At 39.2% G+C, this 22962-nt stretch overlaps 1 long non-coding RNA gene across 1 annotated transcript in view; it reads right to left on the minus strand.

Moving 5' to 3' along the window:
- Window positions 1-22743, minus strand: part of LOC133265443 (uncharacterized) — a 48937-nt gene extending 26194 nt beyond the window's left edge. Inside the window, exon 1 of the long non-coding RNA XR_009741957.1 lies at window positions 22624-22743. This is a non-coding gene — a long non-coding RNA (uncharacterized LOC133265443). The remainder of the gene's footprint in view (window positions 1-22623) is intronic.
- Between the last annotated feature and the right edge of the window lie 219 nt (window positions 22744-22962).

Genomic DNA, 22962 nt, shown 5'->3' on the forward strand with positions numbered 1-22962 from the left:
CATTCCTTCAATTTTCATACTTTCCTCTTTATCTGCACTGTAAGAGCAGTGTTTGTAGAGGCACAAAAGGGAATATGATACGGATAGTCCAACTTTCATTACACTAGTGCCAATTCATGCAGGGGTGGGTTTCAGCTCATCATGGGAAAGTTAATGTAATTGTCTCAGAGCTTCATTAGCTGTCGGTCCTCCCCTCTGTGTCTGACATGTCAAAACCCAGAGACAAGCTGCTAATTTCTTGTTGAAAGCAGCCACAGTCTCTAGAGCTTGAAAAGATATAGAGGCTCCCTTTTTTTTTATGCTAACATACCTGACAAGTGCCAAGTGCTCTTACCTCTCTGTGAAATCAAAAATCAATAGGTTTTGTGGGTGCTCAGAGCTATCAAGTGTCTTTCTTAAAGCTAGAGACCATTGTGCTTCAGCTGGGCTGGGTTTTAGGGGGCTCTTGGCATCCATCTCCAACTCTGACACAAGCATGCAGTTTCACCTTAAGCAAGTCACTTAGCCTGCCTCTTCTTCAGGTTCTTGATCTCAAAACAGAGCCTGTAGCTTTTTGTACCTAACAGCTCTCTGGTGAAGATTCACTTCTGAACGTTGTTAATGTGTTCAGATTTTATTTGGTAGTTACTTTACAGACTAACATCACAAATAATATCTGGATCCTTAACATGTTCAAGTGCAGTTGTTTACATCACATCTATCTTGACTCCACATCTGGACAAGATTGAGGTCCTACTCAGCCCATGCTCTTATTTCCCTGAGACAGAAGATCAAGAGCATGCGCTGCAACACAACCACAATGTACAATGTATGTGGGTGCACCATGGAGCACATCTGTCCTAATACTGTGAGGTGAGATGCTGTGACATGCAACACAGTTTGTTTTCTCCTGAAGCTTGCCTTGTCAAAGACCTTAGCAGCTTTGTTACTCCAGGCATGGTGGATCCAGAGCAGTCCTTGGGGTAGTTCTGTGGAGGCTGTGGGTTCTGCCTACGTGGTTGCCTTCAGCAGCAACATGATAAGCAGCAACTTGTGGCACCATCACACCCTCCCACACTGGGGATGACTAGAATGTGCAGTTGTCTTCCGTGTTTCCTAAACTAGTACATGATTTTATAGCCTGCACTGGTCCTGGACAGGCATACGAATCTCACACACTTACAAAGCAGGAAACCCTGGGAAATGCTAAACGTCCACAACTTAAGCAGAGTTGCTAGTGAATTTCAGTTCTCAGAATTGCATCTCGTCTTTAACTAAAGTATGAAGTATGCAGCCATTTTGCATTGAAAGAAGACTTTTGATTACTTTTTCTTTTTTTTTTTTCTTATAGGTGGCATTGGCTAAAACCATTATCTAAGCACACAGATATTTATAGAGTCTTTACAGTGATTGCTTTCTGCAGTTTTGTAACTGTTATTTTTAGCTCTCCATTTCTACAGCAAGACCTTTTGGCATCTTTGTGGAACGGGAGCAGTGTCCTGATTTAGCACAGATCCACGATACTGACACTGTATAACTGAAGGAAGGAAATAGCTCCCTCGATACGTACTCTTACTGTAAGCAGCATAGGGATACTTGCTGAGGTTCACTGAAGAGCAAAGACTGTAAGAAGTTGTCGAGTACAGTAGCTTTCCATCAGAGGACAAGGGTATAGAGGCTCCAAGGGAAACAGACAGCCTTTTTAATTCTCATAATGCTTACTATTCTTTGCTTCCAGATGAGCAAAGCAGCAAATATCAAGGAAAGGATGATTATTTGTATGCACAGCAATTGTTGGAATAAAAATCAGTTGCAGACCCCAGTGACTATTGCCAGACCTTGTTATGGTGGTAGAGATGTGAATGCACAGAAAGTAAATACAACTTAAAATTCAGGATACCCATCAGATTGTGACTCCAAATAGATCATTCTCCTTCCCAGAAATGACTGGAAAGCTTCCATGGGCAGTTCCCAGAGGTAGCAGGGGAGCAGGACCTGTAGAACTGTGCTTGTATAAGGAGCTGTATCATCAGCCCTGAGGTGCTGCTGGCATTTTGTTTGTTGTTAAGTAACACAAAAATCTATTGCAGAGAAAAAGAAAATGAGAACTCTGTATCACTGTAGATGCCAGTCTTGCATTAATAAAACAATAAATTAAATTAATAATTTATCCATGGCTGTTTTTACTTTCTGGGTGGCTTTGGGGTTTCTTTTTTTGAACACTAGTAGAAGGACATTTCCATTCAAACTGAACTGGAGTGAAATTACTTCTCCTATAGATAAAACATATTCAGATGAGTGGCATGCTTTCCCCACAAAGCTAACTGCAATCCCAATTAACACTTCTCAAAACTGATTTTATTTTTTTTCTCCTACTTCCTAATGAGGTTTTTTCCTCCCTGCTGTCTTGATACAAAGCTTTATGCCGTATGAGTGTGTTCATATGGTGCCTGAGTGCGTTATCTGACCTTGATTGGTGTTTTGGGAGCCAGTTAAATAGATTACATAGAGGTTACCTTGACAACTGTCTTTGCTGATTTAGCAATGCAGTTCATTCTTGGGCACAAGACTCTCAGCAACTGTGGAATTCCACTGACTTCATATTAATCATTAACACAATGTTCCGGGGAGGCTCTGCAGAGCTAGCAATAAGGACTGTATTGAAATTAATTTTTTTTACTGGGTAAATGTTATAGACCAAGATATGTTTACAATATGAAATGTTGTTCACAGTCATAAAATGAATATATATGTTCCTGCTTATTTTTTCTCTCACTTCTAGTTTCAACAATAATATTGGAATAATAAATCTCCTATCATGTCTGATGAAAAAAGATGGTAGTTTAAATGAAACTCTTTTCTTTAACATTGATCTTACACCATATCTTCTTTTAGGTCTATGCTGTAACCTCACAGGCATGACAGATAGTTAAATTCAGTGTGCAAAAGCCTATGAGCCTGGAATCTGATCTCTATTAACTTCAAGGAAATAGCTTCTGATTTACACTGCTGTTACATATCAGTCAGAATCTGGCCCTTGTCAGAAGATGTTTGAAGAAAAGACAGCCACTTCCTTTATCAAAACTGTTGTCCAAAATTGTTTACAATAGTCTTAAACATTAAAGATAGTATGTAATCAGGGCTTGGGGCTTTGTCTTTGAATTAGTCTTTCTTTCATGAGCCCAGCTCAACCAGAATTTTGCAGGAGGATGTCAAGGTTCTGGGGCTGTATTTTGCAAGAGACTGGAAACCTTGTGGAAATTAGATAAAGTTTTTTTTTATGAATTAAATATGAAAATTAATAATGTAGTCAGAGCAGGGGCCACGCCATGTCTTTTTCTTCTGATACGATATTCAGTGTATCTTGTAATGTCTTGTTTGTCCTCCCCACTTTCCATCTGCAGTGCTGTACTGCAAATCCAGCTGGCTTTTGGGTTGAAAGTACATAACTGTGTCATACAAAACGTCACGTACACAGTCAGTGAGGAGCACAGTTGAGGTCTGTAGCACAAGTGGAGGGAGATTGTATGGAATTTATACATAGACTTATTAGCTAAATATTTTTGCTAGTGCTATCACGTAGTGCAATACTAAACTGTAAATTGCCATCGTTAGGTTTCAGAGTTAGTGCATTACAAATAAGAGTCACTTGTATTTCCTAGAGCAGTTGTTTGCAAACTGAGAAAGACACAGTTAATTGTGGTGTCTTCAGCTCCTGATTCTGAAGTTAATGTTTGCCCAGTTTGAGAAATATTTTCTTTCAACTTAAATTAAACTGAAGAGTAATTCCTCCCAGCCTTGTTCTTTCCTTCTTTTAGCGGTTTGGTGCTGGGCCAGTGCCACCAGCATGAGCCTGTATTTTGTTTCTGGTGAGGTCAGGACACACATTGCTAAGATGGGAGCTGCTGTGGACCCTGTGGCCACTGCAGCTGTTGATGGTTTTTCTTAGGTGTTTTCTGCAGAGAGCACTAGAAATAACTGAAACTTTTCCCTCAAGCAGTGTCTGGGAATGGTCTCGTGCTGCCTGCAGTCAGGAAGGACCTTTCACTTACTTCGGTGCAGAGGACTCCATTTGACCACTCAAAGAGGAAGCTCTATCTAAACAGATTCCAATTTTTTGGGAGGCAGGTATCTACTATCATTCTGTAAGTGGCTTAGTGAGGCATTATAGTTGCCTTTGTACTACTGATTCGGCATGCCCAATGCTGCCTTGGCACACTGATAGTATTTGAGACAAAACATTGGAGGTATCAGCGGACAAGTCAGTAGAAACTGGGTTGTGTGGCTTACTGCACCCAAGTACCAGCCTTCCCTGATTCCCTTCAGCAGAGCTCTTTTGCAAGCCAAATTTAGGATTTCTTAGCATAAAAATACACAGGTCTGCAACTGCAGCCTACTTTTGGACATGTACCAAAGTATCTCTGATACAGTATATACTCACATTTATTTTTTTGCTGGTACAAGTGAGATCAGAATCAATCTGAAGCAGGCTGGTGTGGATTGCTGGAAGACTTTCAGAAGAATACCCAAATCTTTCACTGCAAGTGCAATTGCTTACAGACTGCATAAGGAAAGGGGCAAAATTTTGTTACTAGAGATTCTAATCTGTCACTTTAAAAGATAGTGAATGTTTCCAATATATGCTCCAGGGTGTTTCACAATTGGCAGAGCTGATTTATTTTGGAGGCCTGTAGCCCTGCAAGAATTCAAAAATAACATGCCTGGGGCCTCTGACTTTAAGTTACAGGGTTCAGATGATGGAGGTTTCCTTGACACGGTTTCTCTCTTATAATATCTGGGTTTGACTATTGAGCACAGGGGTTCCAATATTGTTCTGCCTGGAGAAGGGACATGGAATAGCCAAAGCATAAACAGAGAGAGGGTTGGTGGTGGGGTTTGTGGTTTTTTGTTTGTTTTTATTATTATTGCAACTAGAACAAGGCACAGGTTTATTCAAAAGAAGCTACAATCATGAAACATGTAGCTTTTGCATTTTGTAGGAATGGAATTTCCAAGTACGTTTGACTCATTTGAAAATCCAAGGATCAACAAAAGTCTTATTTTAGAGCAAGATCTATTGCAGACTGCTTTTAGCCCTATATAATTTTTACACCCATGTACTCATTCCGGCATGCTGTGACCTCAAGTGATCAGAATCAAACTCATTTCTCTCGTCTGCCATTCTAGCCCTGCAGGAAAAGCAGGGAGATATTTTTGTCCTTCCACAATAAATATCTCCTTGTTCACCTGCGAATCTTCTGCGTAAATCTGGTAACCTCATGCACTGAAATTGCCACGTTCCAGCATTTATATAGAAAAAGGATTTTTCATAAATATCAAATTTTCACTGATAAATAAGAAAATGTAATCTGATGCAGAGTGTCTCTGCATATCAAAGTTTAATGACTAGTCAAGACAAACATAGGGGGTGCTCAAAGCTGTTGAACTGTTGAAGTTATGCAAAGAGTTAAATAAGGCTTTCTCTGGGCTGATGAAGAAAATGGCTCTGGAAACTATTAATTCTTTTCCCACAGAATATTCCTGTGGTGTTAGGGCATGGTTCCTAATGGGCTTTGGACTAGAACAAAAGGCATGTTTAGATGCTGATGCTGAAGGCTGCTCTAACTTACATTTGGGGACTGTCTTAGCAATTAGCTTGGGATCATGGGATTTCAAAAGTCACCTTTGCACCTTCTGTTTTGAGCTACAGTGTGCATTTTTATCTTGTATCCCACATCATACCAGGGCAGGTAACTGGAACAGTAATTTATTGTATTACTTTTCCTTACACACCAGTAAGTAGAAAATATTTTGTACCTTTCAGAGATTTATTCTTTTGAAATAACTTCAGAATTTAGGATTTGTACAATGTTTGTCTGGGAGAAGAACACCCTTGCAGGCTTTTGCCATTATATATATTTTTCTAAAGATCCTTAATGGAACAAGATAATTCCACCTGCGTGTCATCATTCAATGTAAGGGAAAAGTTGTCAACAGATTGTACAGGGAGATGAGCAGTCTGATTCCCTTCATATTAAAGTGAGATATATGTGTGCTATTTCCTTACATGTCACCTGGAAGGTTTCCCCTGAGTATTACCAAGTCATGCAATTAACGCTGCTGAATTCCCCAAGAGGGGCCGTGCTTCTAATTTTCTACTACACTAAGACTGCTTTCAGCCCCAGACTAGTTTCAGTACTGGCTAACAGTGGAGTACAGAAGACTAGAAAAACTAATGTATGTGTAGGTACAGCAACGGCTCTACCAAAGAAAGACAAAGCACTAGCTTAGAATAAAGAATGATTTCTCTGTCTCCCCTTTATTGTTTTCTCTTTTTTAAGTGGGTGGGGAAATGGGAAAGAAGAACCTCTTAGGTCAAGGCAGAAGACTTTGTAACATAGAATGACAAGGGATTGTGATAATGTACAGATTGACTGTGATAATGTACAGAGCACCTGCCTGAGGATAAGCAAACAGTTCACTTTTCAGTGCTTTCAAGTATGGTATGAGTAAAATAGCATGAGCAGAAGATTTTTTTGAACCTTATAGAAAAGGAAAAATGCAAATCTTAAGAACAAACAAAATGGTATTTTATATCTTGTGATGGATTTTCTGTTTAACAGAAGTTGCGGCATGCAAATCAAACTGACCAAAATCAACCATGTCATTAACCACATTGCTGGATCCAAGACAAGAAGCATTTCTCCTAGTTTTTACCAGCTTATTCTTGAGCATTATTTTGTCTTCCAAGCAGTCCTGGGCTGCCCTGCACCTTGCTGATGGCAAAAGTACACAGCTTACCTCAGGAAACATGCTTGTAGTTAGTCCCTCACAGGCTTCTCTTTACTCTGCTGAAGATTCCAAATTCTAGGAAAAATTTGAAATTCAAGGAACTCAAAATTCCAGTTCAAGGAAAAATTTCCCTTTCAAGTCTGGGACTTCTTTCTACTAGTACAGGGGACCATTATCCAACTGTATATGGTTAAGCATGGAGAATAAGCTCTATATTGCTGTACTCAGTGGTCTTAAAGGTCTTCTCCAACCTGAATGATTCTACAATTCTAAGCTTGCTGGTGTCCTGAGAGTTATTACTGATGACAGCCAGGCTCTGTCTTGATCCCACCGGAAATCTCTAACAAAATCCCTATTTATTTCCATTGCTGCACAAATTGGCTCATGTAATTATTTCAAGATTTATTTGATAATTCTAGGAATACTAGAAACATCTATATGCAAAGAAAATGTGTGTGTTTATGATTCTCCTCTCGGTTCTATTTTCTCTAGAATCAAAGTCCCTGTTCCCACTTCATGATGAATCTAAATCTTCATTTCAGCTTCACTCCTGTTAACACCATGGAGAATTCTCCGACAAGACAGATGTCTGCAGCTACCAGAAGCCCTAAATTGAACACCTAAAAATAGAAAGCTGCAGAATTTATAAATATTTTTGCAAATCAACCTTTTATAACTACCCTCCTTTCGTAGCAGTGGTGGTTAGCATTGAAATCCAAGTGTATTTCAGCAAAAGATAAAGCTGACCAAGCAGCCCAGGAAATTCTGCAGAGTTTTGCAAACTGCAGGAGGCCCAGGGAAGGAAATCACTGCATGCCAAATTTTCCCACTGATTTCTATTGTCTCTACTTATCATATGTAACATTAGGAATTCATTGTGGAGCGCTGTAACTTCCCCACAATTCTTACCTAGCTAATAGCCTGATTATGTTTTATGACTTTGTATTCTCATTCAACATAATTTACTCTTGAGTTAGAAAATATGACTGTCCCCAGAGAAACATCCAGCCCTTTGTTCTCTTTGCTCACAAATTAGTTTGGAGAAGGATCGCCTGGTAGTGTAGAAAACCTGAACTAGATCTGCTAAGATCTCTTCCTATTCAGATTTGCTTTCTGTTGCTGGAGGCTACTCTTGATATTTATTTGGAATGAAATAGTGTTCGTCCCCTTAACAAAGAGGTGGTTGGTTCCATTCAGGACTTCCATGAACCTCAGACAGTGTTTATATAATGTGTATTCAAAACATGACAGCTATTTCTTAACATCATGTAGTTTCTCTGACCATGGGCTGGGCTTCTGTTTTATCAATCAGAGGGCTTCTGTTAACCTGGCATCTTTTGTTGTTCTTTCACATATTTCTCTGTGTAGTCATTTCCTTACCTGCCTAAGTAAATATGATTTTGAAGAGTCAAAACTGCAGAATTCTTCCTGCAATAAATTCCTTCAGCTTTTCTTCCAAAGACTCACTCCTGTCCCCCTTTCTCACACCTCAGATTTGGATACACCCATATAACTCTTGACAAAAGCCAATGCTCCCTTCTCTGTTTCCCTGATGCCAGCATATGGACAATACTGTGGAGTCCAAGAGCAGGTCGCTGTAGAAAATTTCCATTTATATCTGATGGCTCAGTAACCCTCCATCTGGGGACTTCTCTCCTCTCTTGTGTATTCCATAATCTGTTTCTGGTTTCATGTTGCTACTAGAGTGATCTGTAACAGATAGGAACAAAGTCAGGCAACTCTTTTTGAAGTTACTCATCCCTGAGTACTTTTTACTTTCAGGAGAGGTCTTTGCTGTTGAATACTTCTCTGAAGGTTGATCTGTACTACCAAGACTTTGCCAGGGAAGACAAACCAGTAAAAGCTTCTTGAGAAGGATCAAGTTCTGGGTATAAAAACTGCCACTCCTGCTAACCAGGATTCTCTCATTGGATAAGCCATCCTCCACAAAATTTCTTTTGCTGTTATAAATAGTGCCAGCCCAGGTGATTTCCTTCCAAAGCTATTTTGGCAGAATGCTGCCTATGCAATGCTTTGTAGGCTAAACCGATCCTTTATAGGGGATTATTTTTGAACTAGGTGAATTCTCTCTATTTGGAAATGTAACTTGGGTCATACCAAGGCCTTTGGCATAACCTGAAGGAGTGGGAAGATGACAGGAGGAAGGAAAAAGGAACCTGTGCTGAACTTAAATCCTAGGCGCTGCAGACAATAAAGCCCCTACAAGACCTCAGTCTGACTAATGTAAGTAACTCACATATATGTATCAACTATCACCAGAGTATTGTGAGCATTGCCAGTACTTATCCTTCCTCTGCTGTGCATTGAAGTCATCATGGACAAGACATAGGTATTTTCATAGTAGGTACAATGTTTCTGCAGCCCTTTGAAAATGCACCTATTTACACAGCTGACAACCTAGTCCACAGGTCACTAAATGCTATTTATAATTTTATTTTGTTCCTAGACTGACAGTAGAAATAACACTGATGCACAGGTCAGTATGTATCAATGCTGCTGACATAGCCTTAAGGGGGTTTTGTTTAATTTCTATTTTTCCCCTATCCCCAGAGAATCTCCTTTACAGCTTTATTTTTTGTTAAAGTTTCTTTAATCAGATCGGCACATTCGCACTCTCATAAGTTTGTTATTTTATGTATCTCTCAATTTCTTTAGCTTTATTAATCACTGTGGTACTCGAAGTTGCTAGCATGAAAAATGCACTGTAAGAATAAATAATCATTATTATCAAAGTGCTTTCAGAAAAATGATCTGTAGGATTAAATCCTTATTAGAGCAGCATTATTAGTCATGATTCTTATTACTATTACATATTAATTAGTAGTACCAAGATAGTGCAGCTTTCAGAATTATCTGTCCTGAAGTCAGTTAAATGTGAAAGTTTAAATTTTCAATGGATTTAGTGGTTTAGGGCATGATAGTGGGATTATAGTTAATATTATTTATTCAGTTCAGTACTTGTGAAGAGCTGATGATGTGCTCAGTGCTGTGCACAGCAGAACTTGCTGTCTCCAGCATACTTTGAGAAATGGAAAGGAAATAGTTGCATTAAAATGGGCCCTTTTTTTTAACTTAATGCTGGGATCCAGGAGTTCAATATTGTTTATAGCTCTGCCATTTCCTGTGTCTATTAAATTTTGTGCTTTGTCATATATTTAATCTTTCTCTGCCTTAGTTAATTGATGTGCATAAAGTATGTTAAATTAATTAACCTGTGTAAAGAATTTTGAATTACAGGTATATAAAAATGGAGCATTTTTTACCTCACCTGAGAGGAGGCTCTAGTTTCCATGGATTGCCATAGCATATGGCTGTGTATTTTGTATTTTTTCATAGATGTGTTACCTGTTTGGTTAATGTAACTGTGAGGTGACATGATGGGCAGATTGTGTACAGCATATTTCTCTCTTTTTCTTTCATCTGAAATGATACTATCATTCCTTCCCTTTGATGCAGTAACCTAGTCAAGCTTCAAGAGACATAGGATGAGAAAAGACTGACAAATAAAATATTATTATGGCAGGTGTCATGAGATGGTGCTGTTATATAATGTCTTCCAAGTTGTTTTTTTCCACCTTATTATGTGAGAAAACGTTCAGTCTTGGGAAGATATGCTGTGTTTGTAAATTCTTTTTTACAAGGTCTTGGATAGAGAAACTAAAAGAAATACTTTGTTTTGTTGCCTCAGCCCCTGGATGGTGTTATTCTGGAGACAGTCCCTCCCCAATAGACAGGCATTAGTATTTGGCTAAATTCCTGAACAAAGTCATTGTTCTGCTGTTGCCATCTCTTCGAGGTCTAATTTTGCTTGTTGCCTTCCCTCTTTAGGTCATGCCTCAAATTTATTATCCCCGGCTTTTAAAAGCAAAGGCTCTGCATAAAATACAGAAATCCAACTTGGGCACAGACTATACCTGCAAAGCAGGAGGCAGGCTGGGTACTGAAAAATGGCTCCCAGGAGCCAGCATAGTGAAAGGGAATTAGTGAGGGAGCTGCAAGCAGATGCCCTGGGAAAGCAGCCTTTCAGTCTGGCCTCTGAGTGCAAAGGTGTCACCTGGGATGCTGACATTCCTCTTGAAGGTACGTACTCAAAAGAAGTTGACTGTTCCCTACCAAGTGAGGGAGAGACTATTTCTTTTTTCTTCTGCTATTTGGGCATTTTCTACGAATTGGGAAGCTAAACATCCCTCTGCCAAATCTGGAGTATGGAGTTAAATGTAGGTACCCATTCTTCAGAAAGGCTTTTTGAGCCCTGTGGGCTCTTCCAGTCTCTCATGGTGACACTGCTCCAATTTACATACCAGTAAAATACCAGCGGTTGAAAGAATTGCCTGATGATGTGTTCCAGCTTTGTCCTCTGCCATGCAAGTGATGTAGCCATTGGTTCACAGGATCTTCCTGTCATAACTTTTCTGTCTTAAAAAGAGCCCAACACTTAAGAGATGGAAGAGATCCGAGTGAGGCAGAGTAGGGTCTGAAATGCTGATCACCTAGATCACAGGCAAATAATGTAGCCCCTAGAACATTATTTTTAGTACATGTTTACAAGGTATCTACTAAATTGGTCTATTTTGGTTAGTAAATAGAAGACCCTAAAGTCTGCTGTGCTGAGTAATCTGGTCTATATGCTTGTCATTACTATGCCATGGGGGGCTTGACATATTATGGACAAAATGGGTCTTCCTTTAAGAGCACCAAACTCTTCTTTTATTCAGCAGCATTTTTGGACATAGAAGGAATGCAAGAGCTGGCTGCTGAGAACAGCAACTAGTCATTTTGAGCAGTCTGAACTTTTTGCTTGGCTGCCCTATTTAAAATGGGTACCAGTGGAGCAATAGATTGGCATCTGATGTTAGAAAAAATCCTCCGCACTTAAGTGATACAGCAGCAAAGTGATTTTTGTAAATCTCTGGAATTAATAACTACAGCTATTTGAGAAGAGAAACAGTATCATTCATACTGAAAAATATTCTCTTCCCTCCCACAGGGGAAGCCTGTGTAGGTGTGGAGCTGTAGTCTGGGAAATTAAAAAATGCAAATTAAAAAATGCAAATGTAAAAGAGAGGCATTGCTTGCTGCAGTGCTCTGAGGGTTTTCTTGAATAGCAGCAAATTAAAGGAATGCTATGTAATCAAAGTTTATATCAAGCCTGTGAAAGAAAAGCACCATTATCTCTAAATATAGTGATAGTACTCTCTGCTCCTGATCTTTTACATTGTGTACATATTACCAGTAAATTACAAGGATACTGTATTATAGTTTTCAACAAGTCCTCAATGAAAATGCACATTACCTTTTTATATGCCACTTTATTCTGTTGTATTAAAACGGTATGATTAGGTAGGAAATGGTAGTTGGGCTACTTTTTTTTTCAACCCAGTTCCTTCAAGTTTCTTCACTCCATTTCCCTTTGCTACTTCCCAACTGCAGCTGTTCACCTCTACTGTTAATACAGTTCAATCACATAAACTGCACTGATTGTATGTAAGTTTAGGTAGTAGATATGTTCTGTCTTTCATATCCCCTCTCAACTTATCCATATGCAATCTACACACCTTTTCTCCACACCAATTTTTTTGTGGTCCCATTTGCAATATTTCCCACAAAAAAAAACAAGACAGGCCATCAAGGGAAAAATAAATGCACATATTATCTGTTCAGTATTTCAAGGTAAGCACAACACATTATGGGAAGGAATGTAAGCCACATGGCTACTTAAGAACTTCCCAGCATAAGGGTACCCTGGGCAATGTCCAAATGGTTTGGCAGAATACAGAGTGGGCAATGTGGCTGCGAGAAAAAATCAGGTAAATGGTGTATCATCATGACATCCAGGTAACCTGTTGGTCTCCAGGTCAATATGTAACTGGTTTGGAGAGTGGTGAGATCGTTGCCAACTAAAATGAAAAATAAGCTGAGATGGTAATTACAAGAAGCCTCACTTCCTCCAACAGAACCAGTTGGGCACAACTAAGAACAGAGGCACAACCATAAACCATGTATTTGGGTATTTCACCAAAGGTAAGTTAATGCTATTTAAGTTTTGATTCTTTTGAAGAGCTTTATTACATTATGCTATGATGATTTCTCAAGTTTCACTATTTTTTTTGTGATTCTTGGTATTCTTCTTTGACAGAAAACTCACTGGGGGCAGAGATTCGTACGTAACTATCTCTGGGCTCCTGCAGAGATTAGGGTGAAAGTCAAACATAAATGGAAGTTTCATGGAGCCTTCTTTCCTCAAAAGTTTCAAGGGAAGCTCACAACCACAGCAGGCCTTAACACAAATGCTTGTGATGAGTGAATTCAGAGTCTTTGGGCTGAAAAGGCACCTGCAGCCTGAGCTGTACACAGAATGCGGGTCTGTGGATTTGGCAGGTTGAACAAATGAAGACTTCAGCAGAATCTCTAGGCGCTTGAAAAAACTAGGCCAAGCACACCCAGGTAGATAGGCACTGAATAAAATATCTTTTTAGACCCTCAGTTTAATTAAAATAAAGCGTAACTACCCTATTGTGACACCAGTAGAGTTTACAATTCTTTCCTCATTTATTTAATCAGTTGAAACAGATAAATCAACAAAGAGTCTCGCAAAGTCTCCTAGATTAAGAGATGAAACTCAGGTAGCCTTCACCAAACATGTTAATAAAACAGAATTAGCAAAATCCCCCGAATACCTCTATGGATGAAATATACTAAAGCAGTTTGAAAACAGCTCTTAACAATAGTTGTAACTAGCATATATTTTTAATTTAATACTGTAATGTAGAACACGCTGCTTACTGCACTTTCTCATTAGACAGTGGATATTTGAATAAAATTCAGGCCTGGATTGAGATACCCTGCAGTAGAAAATAGGTGGCATTTTCAGCAGCTGTTATCAGATGATGCGGTGAGGTGAGCAAAGATTCCTCCAGGGCTTCTTCTTGAGCTACATCATATTTCAGTGACTTTCCCTTTCTCTTGGTCTGTCAAAGAGGGAAGAAAACCCAGAATTGTGTTTGGGGTGTAAAACACTCAGGACTATGAATATCACTTATGATGTGATCTTTACTACCCCTGAGTGATGGGGAAGTGAATTTCTCCAATCCCAAATCAATTGCTGGAAAGAACAATCATCATCACTGTTTCTGTACTCACATACTGTATCTTAACAGACTTTTGTAACCAGCCTAGCTCTGCTTCCAGAGTGTCAGTTTATTAGAAAAGAACTTGTTTCCATGATTATTATCCCAACTACTTCACAGTACAACACATGAAATGCACTTCTCCTTTGACATTTTAATAGTAAATGGAGATGGCCACTCAGATTTTACAACCGTCAATGTCTCTGCGGTGTGCATTTAGTAGCCTTGAATCATTTCCAAATTGTCTGACTTTAGCTTCTCATATGATTCCATTACTCTCAAATTCCAATACCATCATAAAAGCTGCTGTAACACCAGGGGTCCTCAAAAGGTCTTTGTCCGATTCACCTAACATTATCAAAGTGCTTGTAACTGGATATTTATGTTATATTCCTAACTTTAGTCTATTTTTAATGCAACTGGCACTGGGAAAAGATGGGAAATTTCTCAAGGTCTTAAAAGGATCTAATGTAACTTTTCTTTTGAGTCTTCTGTTCTTTTCACATTGGCTCTTGCTCCCAACAGCTAGAGTCGAGTTCTGCTAACAGTAGTTACTGGTTTTATGGGTGTCAGTATTTGTTGTTCTGCAGCCTTTAAAACTGCTAAAGAAGTTACTGAAGTCATTATCATTTCTGAGGGGCAACACAGGCAAAACAAATTGAGGTGTCAAGCTTGTCATTTTTAAACCAACTAAATCATATCTTCCTGCCCTGACATCATTGAAATTACCCATGTTTCCTGCATTTTAGTGCCTTGTTTATTTCAGGAATGCCTGGCTCGTGTTTCTTGCTAAAAGCGATGTGCTGAAGCACATCAGCAGGCATTGAAGCAAGCTTGCATTGAAGCACCTATTTGGTGAAAGGATTGAAGAACTTCTGCCTCTAAAGCTATTAATCTTGTAATTCCCGAACACAGAAATCAATAATGTTTTGGAAAGTCAAATTGTTCATAACAGAAATGTGGGTGGTATCAGTGCAGAAAAAAACATATTTACTGGAAAATGCAGACAAATGTATGTATTTATTTGGTATTGGGTGGCATGTATCAGAAGTGTAACAAATATCTCTAGCAAGAATACAAAGAAATTTTTGTAAAAGCTTGCTTGACCAATGAAAGGGGAAAACAGATCTAAAACCAGAAGGACTGTAAGAAATAATAATCAAATACACATAGTAACTAGAGCTGGGCTACAGTCCATAACCTTTTCTTTCAAATGTGGATTGAAATATTTCCAAATATCAATTAATCCCTAATCTACCATGCATTTCCTAGTTGCTTCCTGTGCATTATTAATGGACTGGTCACCCTGAGATGAAGGTAGGAAGTAAAAGCAATTAAATTCCTCTCCCATCCCTGCAGATACAATTGACCCAGAGGATTCAGCTAGAAGTAAAAATGAAAAAGGTCCAAAAAAGAATAAACATACCCTTCTTGCCTGAGCCAGACTGTGTAGGTTTAAGAAGCAGCATGCAAGAGCAACAGCAAGCTCCCTTTATATGAAACATCAAATTCTAAGATCCAGGGCTGATCAAGGAAAAGAGCAGGTGCCCACTCTGATTTTCTCCTGGTGTTGTTCTGTGCTGAATGAATACTTTGAGCCAGAACTCCAGACACTGATTCTTTTTTTTCAGTGTAGAAAAGAAAATCCCATCTGTCTCTTGAGAGGTATTGATCCCATTTGAATTTGAAGAAACAATTTTAACTTCATGTTTTTGTGCAGGGTGATGGCCACAGAATTCAGTAAGGCTTCTGACTGTATAATGTGGTTAACTCTGGTTTGAGAGGGATACAGTCATCCTAGTCTGCAATTATCATACAGATCAGTCAGCAAGGATAACAAGGAGAGCTCTGTGGCTGCTGTTTGCACTCCAGTGTTAAAGATTTGTGTTTGTTTCCACAGTGTTGTAATGCCAAGGTGAAAGTCTATCCTTTTGCCCTGTTCAGCATCACTGGAGATAACATATTAAGCTGAAATAGGCATCTTTCCAAATCACGCCGATGATCGTTCTTCTTAAGAAAAGTCTTCTATCTTAACAAAGATTATGTTACCAAATTCAGGGTGTAGGAAGAACTAACCGGTAAGGGAAGAAGGAGGAAAACACTGACAGTGCCTACATAGCACAGGGAAGAAAGTGAAAGGAGCATCATGCAATTTTACTGATGCAGAGGGTCAGTTCTAGATGTCTGTGAATGAGGTCCTTGGCTATACCCACCCCATATGTGACTGGAAGTATTGCCTCACTATTTCTTCTCCCACTATTTCTTTCTTGGTCTTTTAGAGCCAAAAAAGTCTTTGGGAGCACACTGGCTCAGTTGAATGGCAGGGAGAAGAGAGAAAAGTTAGAAGAAAACATGAGCTAGACTTCCTTTTGTGCTTGAGATCTAGTAAGACAGCTGGGCTTTCTTATGATAAGAAGTCTCAGAGGGATGGCAACAGGAACACAAGAGTTAGAAACAGAACCAGTGGCACTGCCAAAAGAGATCCTTGATTTTCTTGAACCATTATTTTGCTGGCCATGATAAAAGTTTTGACATCAATATATGGTTTTCTGAATCTGTGCTGGTCTCAGGTGGGTCTGTCACACATACAGCCTGCTCTTCTGGATGATTCTTTTTGAATTTTTTGAATTGAAAACAAATTCATTTGATTTGTTTTCAAATGAGCACCCAGCAGTTTGCACAGGAGCCCAAGGTCTGCATGAAAAGGAATCTTTCAAATACAGTCATTGTGGGACAGATAAATCTAGAAACTTAAAGGTTAGGAAAAGCAAGGGTTTAGGGTTGTTGTAGGACTCAGACAGGGAAATTGTCACAGGATAGAGGAGGAGACTGAAGTCCAAAGCAAAACCAGGGAGGAGTAGAGCTGGGGAGGGGTAAAGTGAAGGAAGAAAGTTCCTGGAAAGCAGCCAGGGCTTTGCTGAGCTACTGGCTTTCCACATTGTCACATTTATTTCTTTTGTTACAGTTTATACCTACTAGAAAAAGACATTTTGAGTTAACTAACATTGGCATTTCTTTTCCATTTTGTCATTGTATGTATTTTTCCAGAACAATTTATGATACAAAGGGCAAGGTTTTATGAACAAATTAGTTTCTGCATAAAGACATCAATTACTTGGCTTCATTTAATGGGACTTCATTAGCTCTTTTGGGATATCCAGATGTTGCCATTAAGATACACAGTGAGTGAACTAAATACAGCTCTCCTTGACATGAAATCCTGATGCCATCAGGAAAGCTCCATGAACAGAAATGAGAGCTGACTCATGGTAAAAGGGTGAGCTGGGCTCACAGTGGAGTAGTTTAGTATGACTGGAATGACTGGAAATAGGAGGTGTTTGAGTTGCATTGTAATTAAGAATGGCAATGGAAACAGGGAGTGCAGAAAGATGGGCTAATGGCTGAGACTGAAGTGACCGTAAAACCACAGGCAGGGTGCAAATTGGTATTGTCATAAAATGCTCAAACAGAATGATATCAGATACTGAAAACTATGCTTACATGGCAGCAAAGTAAGAACTGAAAAAAGCCATGGAATATGAGATTTGGTTGATCCTGTGCCTTTTAATGAGATCATTGTGTCTGTTCTTCATAACAGCATAAATTAAGAAGAAACTGTACACTCTAATTTTGAATTTCTGTGTTTCTCAAACTGTTTCTATAGCGATTTTTTTTTCTCTTTTTTTGTTTTAAAAGGACAAAAAGAAATTGAGATCATGTTATATTCTAATCACTTGTCAAAATCCCCTTTCATAAATCATAGCTGTTTAATGTTAAAGAATCCTTTTTATGCATATACAGCACTATGTTTTACTCTTCTATGATTTAAAACTGATTTTATTAATATTAGCAAAAATGTTCTCACAGACAGACTAAACTCTTGTGCTGTAACTCATATCCCAGCTAATTATGGCTTAGCTGTAAAGCTATAAGCCCTTGAAAAACAAGATTTATAAGAGAAGTATTGACACAGTCTTAACTATAGCTACGTGAATGGAGCCACTGTAATATTGTTTGGAAATAGTGTTCTAAAAGGGAATCTTTTATGAAAAGAGATGCCAGCTGTTCACTTTGGAAACATTTATTTCATTGGCTCATGGTAAAATTGGCTGTGGAAGATATTATTCTGAAACACAGCAACTTCTTAGTTTCATTACAACCTGCAGTCACTGAGAAAGACATGATGCCTGTGAGCTGTGAAAAAGGATTGTCACCATGTCTTTTGCTTATATCACTTTTCAAGAAACATATACATTTTCTTAGAGTAATCTAGGCTGGACATCTAGTATCCCCTGCTCAAAGCAGGAGAAAACACATGATAGACCATTTTTATTTCATTTCTGAAACAAAGATTTTCTTTCTATTTTAAAGAAAGGAGGCTTAAGAAATCTTGCTTTTTAAAGATATTTTTTGGCTTTTGGCAATGATTTGCCAGACAAGAACTTCTTACTTTGATGGGAGGAGGCAGAAGCCTACAAGCATGGCTAGAACCTCCTGCCAAACCCAGCTGTGCTACACAGTTCAGGATCACACATGAAGAGGTGGCTTTAACCACAAGAACCCAAAATCTGAAGGTAGAGATAAGAAAAATACGAGAGAAAAGTCTGTCCTTTTGACTGGCTCGCGATGATCTGCAACATGGAGTCTCATTTCGGAGTCAAAAAGGTTGCTGGTCTAAGAATAAGATCCACAGTCTGGGAGTGCTGGCAGGAGAGATGCTACAGCTGAAGATGCTGCTCCAGTGGTATTTTTCTATAGAGAACCTAACAGGAAATAGCTGTCCACCCTCAATAGTAAGCTCTGTCATGAGTCTCTTGTACATCAAATGGAGCTTGTTCATCTCACAGCATCCCCTTGTCCCACAACTAAAGGATAGGTATTGAGTTGTATAACTCTATGTGTGCCCTCATACACCTGGGTATGATGTCCTGAAACTATATCTTATATGTACTATATTATATTCTATATATCTTATGTCCTATGATAGATCGTATTTTAATGATGCAGTGCTTTGGAGATGCAGGGGAGGAAAGAACTTGTGTTTACCTGAGTTATTTTTCTTTAACACATGGCACAGCACTGACACAGACCAGTGTGCATTCATTCCTTACTGCTGCATCAACATGTCCTTGAATAGTGCTGATAAACTCCTACTGGCCAGAGTCTGCTGCTATTACTGACTACAGCCTCTATCCTCTGCCATGTCATTGAACTTCCATCACCATTGGCTTCATTAGCAATTACTGTTTTGGTGAAAAAAAAAAAAGCTATGCCACATAATATGGGATGACCTGAGGCCATTATGAAACCGAACGTTCCCATAAGGATTATTTAGCCATAATATCTCAAAGTGCTGAGAAAATATCCTTTGTCTCAGGTCATGTAACCAATGTGGCTGTTAAATGTTAAAAGCAGTTATATAACTGGCATTTAAAATGTTTTATTGAAAACCCATAATGCTACTGTAACTAAAATGACCTTTAGCAGAGTAAAACACATCACACCTTAAAATGGGATTTGATTAAAATATCAAATGTTATAATGTGCTCATGGCTGTACTTGGACCATCCTGTCATACCAACCACAGAAGCAGATGCACACTAGCTTTGGCTTATGAATGTTAGTTTCAGCTTAAACTTATAACCTAGTTACATTAAAAAGAATGATTGTTACAAACTTTTAAACATGCCTGCAAATATTTGACATATAAGCACTTTATTACTGGTATTTTTTTATGAACACCTGGTATCTTCAAGGCAGATGTTCCCAAACAGCATTTGATCTAGGGAGAGTTGACTGATCAGAGGATTCTTGCTGGCTTCTTGTCTCTTCCCATGCTATGATTAGACCTTTCCAAGAAATAAAAAACACATCCATTAATCTGCACTGTCATAGAAGAAACCACAGAATGCAAGAAAGTAGAGAGGTAGTTTTACATGCTAATACAAAACAAGATAGCCATGAAAGTCTTTTTTCTCTTAAGAGACTGCTCGTACTAGAAGCAATGTTAAAGGCCTCACAGAGCAAATGTACATGTAAAATATATTAAATGTCATGTACAAGTCATATACTGCTGATGTCTGGAGTTCTGAGACACAAACCCATCTGAATAGTGAGAGTGGAAATGCTTTTGAACTCAGGATAACAGAGCTAGGAGTAGAGCAGATACACAAGGTGGGGGCAGAAAGTAAAAAATTCCCTGAATGACAATGGAAATGAGAGATACTCTAGAAACCAGGTAAATGCTCTCACTGAGTCTGTCTGGCCCACTGAGAAAGATAATCCTTTTTTCACTTTCAAGTACTCTGAAGAGGGGTAGGTCAAAAAAACCCCACTCCAACCTATGGGAGTGAAAGATCTTTTTATCTTTCTACCTGCTTACCTGTCTATGGCTCTTTCCCCACAACTTTATGAGCACTGGTCATTCCAAACAGATTATTATCTTCGTTATTTTACAGCTAAGAAGTTGAGTCATATAGGAATAAAGCAAGGTGTCCAAGATCACCAGGAAAGCCTGTGATAGATAGAATCAGGAGCTGAACAGAGTCCTTGACACATACTTTCATTACATAAATACTCTCTGCACCCCATACTCCACCCTCAGTGCCTATGCAAATATCTCACCTATATAGACCTGATATCTGCAGGATGGGCAAGACTTCTGTTGTATACAGGATTATCTGGAGCAGGATTCAGGATCCCAGAGGATGAATGTATTACCAAAGAAGATGATTTGCTGATAATGTGAATGTGTTCATAAGTGAACTGAAGTGTGTGACCAAAACAGACATACAGCTTTGAAAAATTTATACAGAGATACTGGAAAAAAAGTTTATCAGAGATGCTAAGGAAACAATGGACTGCTAACAAAGCTTTATGATAAAAAAATAGATTTAATAACATTCCTATATCTATTCATACCTTCAAAACTCACCTCTACCACAACAAGCTTATAAGATGCAGCCTTTTAAATACATTGATGGACATCTACCAGTTGAACATTCAAGGCTTCAATTTAGCAACAACTGTGACAAATTAGGGAGGACCCTGCAGGGAAGCACAGCTTTTGAGGCTTATTAGGTACTGTGTGGGAAAGAGGCTGCAGGTGTGCAAAGGTGAGGGAAAGGCTGGATAAGAGGAAGAGCTTAGGAGCTATAAGTAATCCAGAGTATTGAAGGAGTTTGGAATGGCAAAGAAGAGAGAGAGCACAAGGTGAGTAAGAAACTCCAGTAAAAGAAACATTGTACTGCAAGTTTTTGAGAAGGGAAGTGATGCTTCAGGTACCAGGTTGTTTCTCTGTAGCTTGCATCTGACTGTGAATAGCGTGGAGGTTGGCTGTATGAGTTATTGCTAGAGTTGGCGCTGTTATTACTAGAGCTGCAATGCATAGAAGGGGGGGTTATCTTTGGAGCTGCTGGGGTGCCTTAAGAAAATATTTCCAAGTTGCAGGAAGTTGAGTCCTGTTAAATATGCTTAAAAACATAGAGAAGGTTCTGGTGTTGAATCTCTGGAAATTAAAACCAGCCCAGTGCAAGAAAGAGGGAAACATAGGAGAGGCTGAAAATAACTACTTGTGAGGGTCATACTGAAGAGTTAGATCAGCTTTTGTGTTCACTCAGACCAGGACCTGTCTAACAAACAGTTTGATTTTGCAAAGTGAGAACAATGGAATCATGCATGCAAAAACTGATTCTTTGTGGAGCGGAATGTTGCCTCTTGACCAACAGGAAAAGGCAGATGTAGGGAGTGTGGAATAAATGATAATTAAAACTGGTATGTATGAGCAAGAAGAAATAGAAAGAAATAGGGAACAAGCAGAAACAATAATATCCCTCAATAAACAGCTCAAAAAGTCCCTGGATAAAATAGCAGGTATAAGGGTGGTGGCTTCTGTATGTATGAGGTGCTCAGTTACAGTTGAGATATGAGCTAGGTTGTAGTATGTTACCCATTTTGGTGTCTTTGTGATCATCTTTAAGGTCCTTTCCAATCCTAACCATTCAACAGCTCTATAAATGAGTAACAACAAAAGAGGAACAAAATACATCTAAGAAATGTCAGTGTGGAGCTGGGGAACCCAGCAGCTTTCCCATGGAACTTCTCCTAAAAGGAAAATGTGAAATAACCCAGAGAACAGTAAATCCTTATAAATGCTTATACACAAAACTTCACTCTCTGATGTGCACTTCAATCCCCCTCCACTACAGGGCCCTAGGGTGGAGCTGGCAATTTATCTACAATTGCCTGGGAGGGAGGAGTTCACAGCTGAAGGGGCTCTGTGGATTATAAATTTAGTAAACAAAGTGGGAAGTCAGAGAGCTGGTAATGAAGGAAGTGCCAATAGTTAAAGCTATAACCGTCAGAACTCTAGGGCAGATAATCGACACCTACATGGCAATTCTCGATTCAATAAATGAAGCTACCAGAGTTGCCTACCAATGCTGTTGAGCTGTGATTGCAACTGGCAGCATCATGTAGCTGTGACAACCAGATGAAAGGGGGGGGGGGGGGGGAGAGAAAGAGAAATGCATATATGTTTCCTGTCTTAGTTACTGAAGGAGTCTGGGGGATGGAGCCCCACATTTGAAAGCTGCAGAGACAGCATACAGTCCATTTTGGATACTCCTCATCAACACCCCAGGGATCTGCACACACATACACACACACACACAAAAGGATTAGACAAAGGAACTTTTTTTCCTACCATGAAAGTGGCACCAGAACCATATTCCTTCTGCTCCTTAAATAATGCAGTCCAAGTACACATACAGAACCTGGAGGCATGGCTAGCCTCGGTTCTAGCCACCAGTGTGGAATTCTGCACTGCAATGTTCACATGCTCAAATTTTGCCATAGCAACCTCCCCATCACATTTAATACACTGAGACATCCCTCCTCTTGCCTGTTTAAAGAGCCCTTGTTAAGTGGTTTTGCTGTATTTTAGATGCCAAGATGTCGGGAAGATTGATGGAAGGGTGCACAATCAAACTTGCAAGGCGAGCCTAGCATCTAGCTCATTATGTAAGAGAATTAGCAAGGCAGT

Source organism: Pezoporus flaviventris, unplaced genomic scaffold (assembly GCF_033815535.1).
Source record: "Pezoporus flaviventris isolate CSIRO_AGI_PZ_B2104156 unplaced genomic scaffold, CSIRO_AGI_Pfla_v1 ptg000005l, whole genome shotgun sequence".
Classification (NCBI taxonomy): Eukaryota; Metazoa; Chordata; class Aves; order Psittaciformes; family Psittacidae; genus Pezoporus; species Pezoporus flaviventris.